Below are 8,563 nucleotides of genomic sequence, written 5' to 3'. Positions count from 1 at the left end.
TGTTCTGTAGTAGTTGTTCCACATGTAGATGTATTTCTGATGTATTTGTGGGGAGGAAGGTGATCTCCGCATCTTACTCTTCTGCCATCTTGAAGCTCCTACCCTCCTAACTTTTAGATTTAAAGCAAACATCACAATGGAAGTGAGTAAATTTGACATATCAAAATTTGGGCAATGCAGTTATATTTCACTAATAGGAAATTTAAAAAGGGGACTGAGCATCAATTATCCAAGACTATGATAAATAAAGTTAGAAAAAATCAACAAATCATACCTAAAAATAGCAAAAGGTAGAAAACAATACAGAAATGAACAGATATTATTAAAATTGAAAATCAACCTATGATAGAGGTGATTAACTAAGGCACCTTCTGCCTTAGTTCTTTGTAAAGACCAATACAATTGAGAAATGCCTGGAACCTCTGGCAAGAATGATCAAGGAAGAGAGTAACTAATAAGTAACCAATATCATAAATGTGAAAATGTTACTAAATATATCTCTAATTTTAGAGAAATTTATAAATCTGGGTGTTATTATGAATGTTAGGTCAATAATTTTGGAAAACTAACTGTATACGTTCTAGAAAAATAAATTTACCAGAAGCTCACATAAGATAAAACATTAGAATTGTTGATATATATTTAATGTTTAGTGACTTCCTATAACTCTAGGCCCAGATTGGTTCACTGATGAATTCTAACAAATATTTAAGGAGGGAATAGCATCTCTCTTTACAAAAGCTCTAATAATAAGAAGAGGAGAAAAGATATTTCTCAACTCTTTATGAAATCAACATCGCTTTGATATCAAAACTTGACAAGTTCATGGTAATAAAAATACAAATCAGTCTTACTCACGAACGTAGAAGCAAAAATCCTAAACAAATATCAGCCAATAAAACTCAGTGGTTTAAAGAGGTTGTTACATCAAGAACCAAGGAGGTAGTATTTTAGGAATTCTAGAATGGTTTGCTATTTGAAAATCTATCAATACAGTTCAGTATGTTAATATACTACTACTAATAAAAATGATATAATTATTTCAAAATATTCAGAAAAATAATTTGATATTATTCAGTACCCATTCATAAGCAATCATTGGAAACTAGGATTAGAGGATAACTTTATTAAGATGATAACTATACTTAGCGTATTCAGAATAGATCACATATATCTGCGAATTTTTTTAAAAAGTCTGCTTTGTTCACATGGTACTTCATCTCCTTACAAAGCTGTATGTAATTTTCTTTGTGTTGGGAACCATGTTATACAATTAATTTTGTGTTTTTCTTTGGCAAATACAAATACTGGGAAAATAGTACACAGTTAATTACAAAGTCAGTGCTTTTTCGTCTCTTTACTTGGAATTCTGTTGATTCATATCTTTGTATTGCTAATTCCTTCTCTTTATTCTGATTTACTCAAAGATCATCTTTTCAAATCATCTTGGCCAAAATGATTCCCTGAGGTCTCTCTGAACAAGTATTCAGCTAAGTTACCAGGGATAAAAATAATCACCATATGTGATTACACATTCATACTTGCATGTCACAATATTTTTTGAGTGCTTCTAAGTGTCAAGGGTTCTTCTACTTACCAAGGATAGAGTAGTGATGAAAACACAATCCTTGATGTGCTTTATTTTGGAAGGAGTGAGACAGTTAAAATAACAAATATTAAAACTTCAGAAAATGACAAAGACTCCTTGATAATAAATCACAGTAGCAGATATAAAACAAATTGTTGTAGTACTTTTCATCCTTGGGTTCTTCCTTTCAGTGGCCACCTAAGATTAATAATATATGTTCATAATTCAAGAAAATACATTGTGATAATCACTTTTGGCTTAAAGATACATGCTCCCAAAAAACAGTGAAAGGAGATTATATACATATTTTTATGGTAATCCTTACAACTAAATTAAAAATAAAGTCTATGTGTTTTGATGAACATTTTAAAATAATAGTACCACATACTGAGGACTTTCAAGTATATTTAAAACAATTTTAATGGATTATTTAGTAGAAGTTCTATATTAATAATATCACTTTTCCTTTCCTCTAACCTCCAGAATTTATACTACAATTTGTAGAGCACACACTTCTTTTTATAAAGCTCTTGTCATTTTGTAGTGGTGCATTACTAATCAGACAATTATTCCATACTGGTAAAACATTACTTAAAGTATTTATTATAGCTTATAGACTATTAAAGTTACCCAGTTATAAATTGCTTACATTACCTAAGGTGTCATTTGCTACACAGTTCAAAACTACTTGTCCTTTCTCAAAGCAAGTGTTGCATAATTATAGTAAGTGACTGCAATTATAAACACATAACTTTCAAGAATGACATTTATTGACTTAATTGAAGTAAATTTCGATGAAATTTTTTCCCTCAAACATAAAATTAATAAAAACTGTCCTTTGTAGAAAATCTCAATCATGTACATTTTGTAATTTTTACCTCCTGTGTTCATTTATGTATTCTTTTGTTCAATGAATACTTTTAGAATATTTAGTATATATAAGGAAATGTACACAAGAAAGTCAACAGAACAAGCACTATAAGGTAATGGGTGTTAATTAAACTGTCAAGCCAGTGGCATCTGTGGCTTATTATTAGGAGTAGAAGTCTGAACACTTCTGTCCACTGCATTTTGATATCAGAGTTGCCAGAGAAAACACAATGCAGTCAAGCATTGGATGGAACAATGATTTACTCACCTAGAGATAAGGCAGAGCAAGATTAACTTCATTAGTGGGTATCAGTACCCCATTGCCAGCAGGTCCCTCCCAGCAGTGGACACAGGGCAATTAACCTGCAGAAATCCCTTTTGTGCTGCAGCAAAATGATCCTGTCCCCTCCTGGCAAGGGACAGATATAGTAGTGGGTTGGCCAGGTGCCATATGAGGCACATGCTTAAGCAAAACAAAGAAATACACATTGAGTCTGAACAGCAAAAGCCATTCCCACACAATGTGATAAATGCAGCACAAGCTGTGAGGTTTCTTTATCTGTTGGTAAAGAAGTGTTCCTTCCTCAAGGCCCATTCTTATGTGGCCAAGTAGAAACCCAAAAACTGCATGTAGGATATTGCCTTTCCCAACAGAATTCCTGCTGAATTCATGCTCAGTGGGAGCCACCTAGGAGATTGGCCCACCCATATGCAATCTTAGCTTGACTTGGTAAATGTATGGTGGCTAAATTGAGAGAGACTACATTCTACGATAATCCATATTGGTCAGATTATATGGAATTCTACCTTATTTTTAACATCGTATCTTAGAAGAGCATTACTGTAAGACTGTACATAGAGAAAAATATTCAGAACAGTAAGACTGGAAATTTTCGTTTAAGGCAGAGTTGAAGGAGTTGGGGATGTCCAGTGCTAGCCAAAGAAAAATAAAATGTATATTGAGGAAAGATAAAGGAAGTATAATTTGTGCTAAATTTCTCATAATAAGGGTGCAATTCTCAATAAGGTTCTAATTTACATAGTAATTTATATGTAAATACAAAATAAATTTACAATAATTAATAAAAATGTTTTAAAGAGACAGAAACATAGAGTTAAAGTAGACCAAAAAAAAACTATAAAAGATATAAATGGGAGATGCTCTCTGGAAGTAGCCGGTTGTGAAAGGAGCATGGTGGGCAAAGATGATTCAGGCAATTCTGGTTTTCAATAATCACGGGAAGCCCCGGCTAGTCCGCTTCTACCAGCGTTTCCCAGAAGAAATTCAACAGCAGATTATTTGAGAGACCTTCCATCTAGTTCTCAAGCGGGATGACAACATCTGTAACTTCTTGGAGGGTAGAAGTTTGACAGGTGGCTCTGACTACAAACTGATTTATCAGCATTTTGCTACCCTCTATTTTGTATTTTGTGTGGATTCATCAGAGAGTGAACTTGGACCTCATCCAGGTTTTTGTGGAGACTCTGGATATGTATTTCAAAATGTTTGTGAATTGGATTTGATCTTCCATATGGATAAGGTGCACTACATTCTTCAGGAGGTGGTGATGGGTGGGATGGTGTTGGAAACAAACATGAATGAAATCGTGGCTCAGGTTGAAGCTCAGAACAGGCCGGAGAAATCCAAGGGTGGCCTTTCAGCAGCGCCCGCCCGGGCCGTGTCTGCCGTAAAAAACATCAACCTGCCAGAGATGCCTCGGAATATCAACATTGGCGATCTCAACATCAAGGTCCCCAACCTGTCCCAGTTTGTCTGAGGGTGGAAGATGGCTGAACTGAGTCCTTGGAACCAGCAAAGCTGAGCCAGTCCTGCAGCAAAACCCGCTCTGCGCCCTGGAGGAGGAGTCCCACCTCAGGCAGTGGCCCCTGCTGTCCTGAATCGGGAAGGAGTCCTGTGTCCACTGCCAGCCTGTGCTTGCATCTCACCTATGGAGCACATGCCTAGTGGCTCTACTAGAGTTGGCACAGCCAGAATCCTTTTGTATAGCCACAATGTCTCATCACCATCTCCTGTGGCATACACTCCTCACTGCCACAGTCCTGGCTCTGCTCTCCCAGGTGTTTATGTGCAGGACACAATCCAAATCATAAGCCTGTTGTTTGCCTGCCCCCACATTTCTGCCAATAGGGAGGGCACACCCCCACAGCCAGATGGGTCCCCCTCAAAGGGGAGAGGCCCTGTGTCTGTAGAAGGCAAAGCTGACAACATGTGGAACATAGAATTATGACTCTTCCAGGTTTAAAATACATTCTCCTCCCGAGGAGCAGAGGGGTCAGTTATGAATGATGAGTCTTCTTTGTCCAGGAAGCCCACTGCTGTCTACACCAGCTTCTGGAGCACGAGAGCATGAGCTGGGGTCATGTGTTCTGGACCTGGCACAGGGGAAGGCTGGGGACACGGGCTGCCTGCTGGCTGAGACCGGTGGCAGTGCAGCATCTTCTCCCCAGTGTGCGAGGGGTCCCTGCCTGAGCTCACTCTGGGCATTCCCTGTTCCCCTCAGATGGCAGTCCTCTAGAGCTAGCTGTGGAAACCTGTATATGTTTACGTGTGATTAGAGTCTTTCTTCCTGTGGTTAACTTAGAGCTGAAGCTGCTCCTCGAAGTAGTGCGTCTTACTCCTGCGCTGCCTCGGGGCCAGGTCTCAGGTATGATGTTGAGCTCCCTTGAGATTAGGGAGCTCGCTGCACCATCATGGTAAAGCCTCCCGGCCTGGGGACTTCTTGTGCCTGCTGGCCGGTGGCCCAAACTTTCCTCAGGCCTCCTGATGCTGTCGCAGAGCCCATCTGAGATGGTGCCCAGCAGGACCGTGGTCAGGACCACGTCTTTTCCCGCTTTGAACAGTGCTTCCTGTGCTTGGTGCCCTTTGCTCCCTGTAGCCTCTTAACCTCAGTCTTTCGGAACATCTCTGTTCCGAGATAACCTCAGAGATGGGCAGTGTTGATCAGAATGTAGGCCCTCTTATGTTGGAAGAGGGAAATGTAGATTAATATACCTATCTGATGTTAAAACCTCTGATATTCTTTTAAAGAATTTATTTATTTTTTAAACAGACATTTCAGCATATTCACATCCCTCTCACATTTGCTGAAACTGATATACGAACAAAGAAGGGAAACGATATTTGTTTTGCACCTACTGTAAGGTGGCATGAGCAAGATCCTTCCACAATCCTTACAACAGACATTGTTATCTCCATTTTGAAAGTCAAGAAAGTAAGACTCAGAGAGGTCAAGTAACCTGGTTTAGGTCACAAGGGCTAAGAATTGAGACTGTCTGTCTGCCTAAATCCACAGTTCATTTCTTTTCACTGCTCAAATGGCTTCTCCCAATTTTATTTTCTTTCTTATGGATAAGGAAACCTCAAAAAGTTTGGGTAGCTTCTCAGAAACTGTGATAAAAACCAGCTTGGTAGCCAGTGACAGCATCAAAGAGTGTAAGCTGGGGGGTCCTCCACATGCCTCCGTTGAACTGGTGAGGAAGCAGAAGCCCAGAGTGTTGTGTTGTGTTAAGTGTTGTATCAAGGGTCACAAAGCTAGAAACAAGTCATTTTTCTCTTTTTAAAAATTTTTATTAGGGCTTCCCTGGTGGCACAGTGGTTGAGAGTCCGCCTGCCGATGCAGGGGACACGGGTTCGTGCCCCGGTCCTGGAAGATCCCACATGCCGCCGAGCGCCTAGGCCCATGAGCCATGGCCGCTGAGCTTGCGCGTCCGGAGCCTGTGCTCCACAACGGGAGAGGCCACAACAGTGAGAGGCCCGCGTACTGCAAAAAAAAAAAAAAAAAAAGAATTTTATTGGAGTATAGTTGATTTACAATGTTTTGTTAGTTTCAGGTGTACAGTAAAGTGAATCAGTTATATGTATACATACCAAAAAAAAAAAGATATAAATGATGTATTTAATGAATAAATCCAAAAGACATATATTGAATTCACATCCTGAAGGAAGGAGTGAACTTTCTTTTCAAGGGCTCATGGAACTTTATAAAACTTCAATAGATTAGAAATTTTAATAACTGAATCTTTAACAGAAGCCTGGAAAACAAGAACATCAGAAAAATGAACATTAAAAAACATAAACTATCCTTAATGATTATTTTGTGGCAAAAAAGAAAAATTGATCCTAACTTGCCATACACTTTGTAAATAATAATAAACATGTCATAATTAAAACTTTGAAAATTAAGTAAAACAACCCTCAGAGGGATATTTATAGCTGAAATATTTAGATTAATAAAAGGAAATAATTTAATTGAATTATCTAATCATTTAAAAGGATTAGACAGATGATCAACAAAACAAACCAAAGGACCTGAAGAACGAGCACAGTGAAGTTAAAAACAAAGGTTAGTGAATTGAAAAACAATGATCACAATTTAAATATTATTCGTTTTTTGAAAATGAAAGACAGCTAAGCCTATTAAGAAAAAATAAGGAGGAAAGTGGTATTAAATTGTACATGAAAAAATAAACTCTAAACTCTGTAAAAAAAAAATAGAGAAAATTAAATGTTTTATACCAAATGTAATTGTAAGAATGGACTCCAAAAATATTGGGATAGTAAACTGACCAAATATTCTGGAAGAAAATTATGATGCCAGGTACACAGAGCTCTGTGCCCCCATGTCAACCCCTTCAAATCTTTCGGAAATATAAAATGCTGCTACTACTTAAACTGTTTCAGAGTTGAGAAGAGGGAAAATTACAAATCATTTTTACAAAGGATGTATTGTATCATTGTATCAAATTCCACAATAATATGCAAATGAAAAAATACCACACACTAGATTTACTTTTGAAAAATGTGAAAGTACTCGAAACACATTAAAAGAAAGAAATCATCATGTGAGATTGATTCTAGTAATAAAATGTAGAATTTATTATTCAAAATCTGCTATTTTCAGTTTATGAAGATTGATCAAAGGAGAAATGACATTAAAATTCTCTATAGATGCTTAGAAAGCAGTTGACAAAAATTAATATCCATTTCTGTTAAAAAAACTTTTGGAATACATATGCACACACACACACACACACACACACGCACACACTGAAAGCCACAATTATGCTTAAATGTGAAATACTAGGTCATTACTGTTAAAGTTAATGATGCCCAATATTGCCACTGTTTATGTACACTTTCTGGAAGAATTTGACAATGCAATTAGGTAAGAGAAAGACATGATTGCTATAAACATTGGAAGGAAATTATCTAACTTATTATTTGCAGATGATATGGATTTATACCTGGAAAACATGAGAAAGTCAGTTGAAAACCCCTTGGAAACAACAGAAGAATTCAATAGGGAGCTATTTACAAGATTAAGATATAAAAAGCAATAGCTTTCTTAGATAAACATTTTAAAAATAACTCGTGACCTCTCTGCAATTGGACCTGTTAAAGCAGAGATAAGTAACCAACTACCAACAATAATGTAGAAAGACCCCTCTGAATGGGAGCACAATTATTTTGGATGAATTCTAAACTTTTAGCCATGAGTTTGGGGAATCTGACCCTAGGAACAAAGGCTTTTGACCCTAGTGGCATAATTCCTATGATTCAGCTTCCTGTAGAACCTGCACCTATTCTGATAATTCTTGTATGTGCAATGATTTTTGTTGAATTCTTCATTCTGCACTCTGGTCTTGGTGCCTGAGTGTCTTCTTGGACATTGAACCTTGGCCCATTGCTCTAATCACCTGAATATACATATTTTAATTCCTGTCTCTGTTATTGATCTGAACTTAGCTTGATCCTGACAAATAGACCATCCCAAATTGTGAGTTTTTTGATGGCATGGATTTTTGTCTTCATTTTAGAGCTTCAACATGTATTAAAAGGTCTGACACATAATGGGCATTAAGTAAATAGTTATGAAAAGAATACATACAGTTGTCCCTCTGTATCTGAGGGGAATTGGTTACAGGACCCCCACTGGATACCGAGATTCATGGATACTCAAGTCCCTTATGTAAAATGGCATAGTATTTGCATATAACCTATGCACATCCTCCTGTATGCTTTAAATCATCTCTATATTACTTACAATACCTAATACAATGCAAATCCTACATAAATAGTTGTAA

At 37.2% G+C, this 8,563-nt stretch overlaps 1 pseudogene; it reads left to right on the top strand.

Annotated features, from left to right (window-relative positions):
- Positions 1 to 3,618: 3,618 nt before the first annotated feature.
- On the top strand, positions 3,619 to 4,296 carry LOC137223139 (AP-3 complex subunit sigma-2 pseudogene; annotated as a pseudogene).
- The last annotated feature ends 4,267 nt before the right edge of the window (positions 4,297 to 8,563 follow it).

This window comes from Pseudorca crassidens, chromosome 4 (genome assembly GCF_039906515.1).
Source record: "Pseudorca crassidens isolate mPseCra1 chromosome 4, mPseCra1.hap1, whole genome shotgun sequence".
NCBI lineage: Eukaryota > Metazoa > Chordata > Mammalia > Artiodactyla > Delphinidae > Pseudorca > Pseudorca crassidens.
Note: the sequence above shows the minus strand (reverse complement) of the source record. Positions and strands in the feature narration are given on the sequence as shown.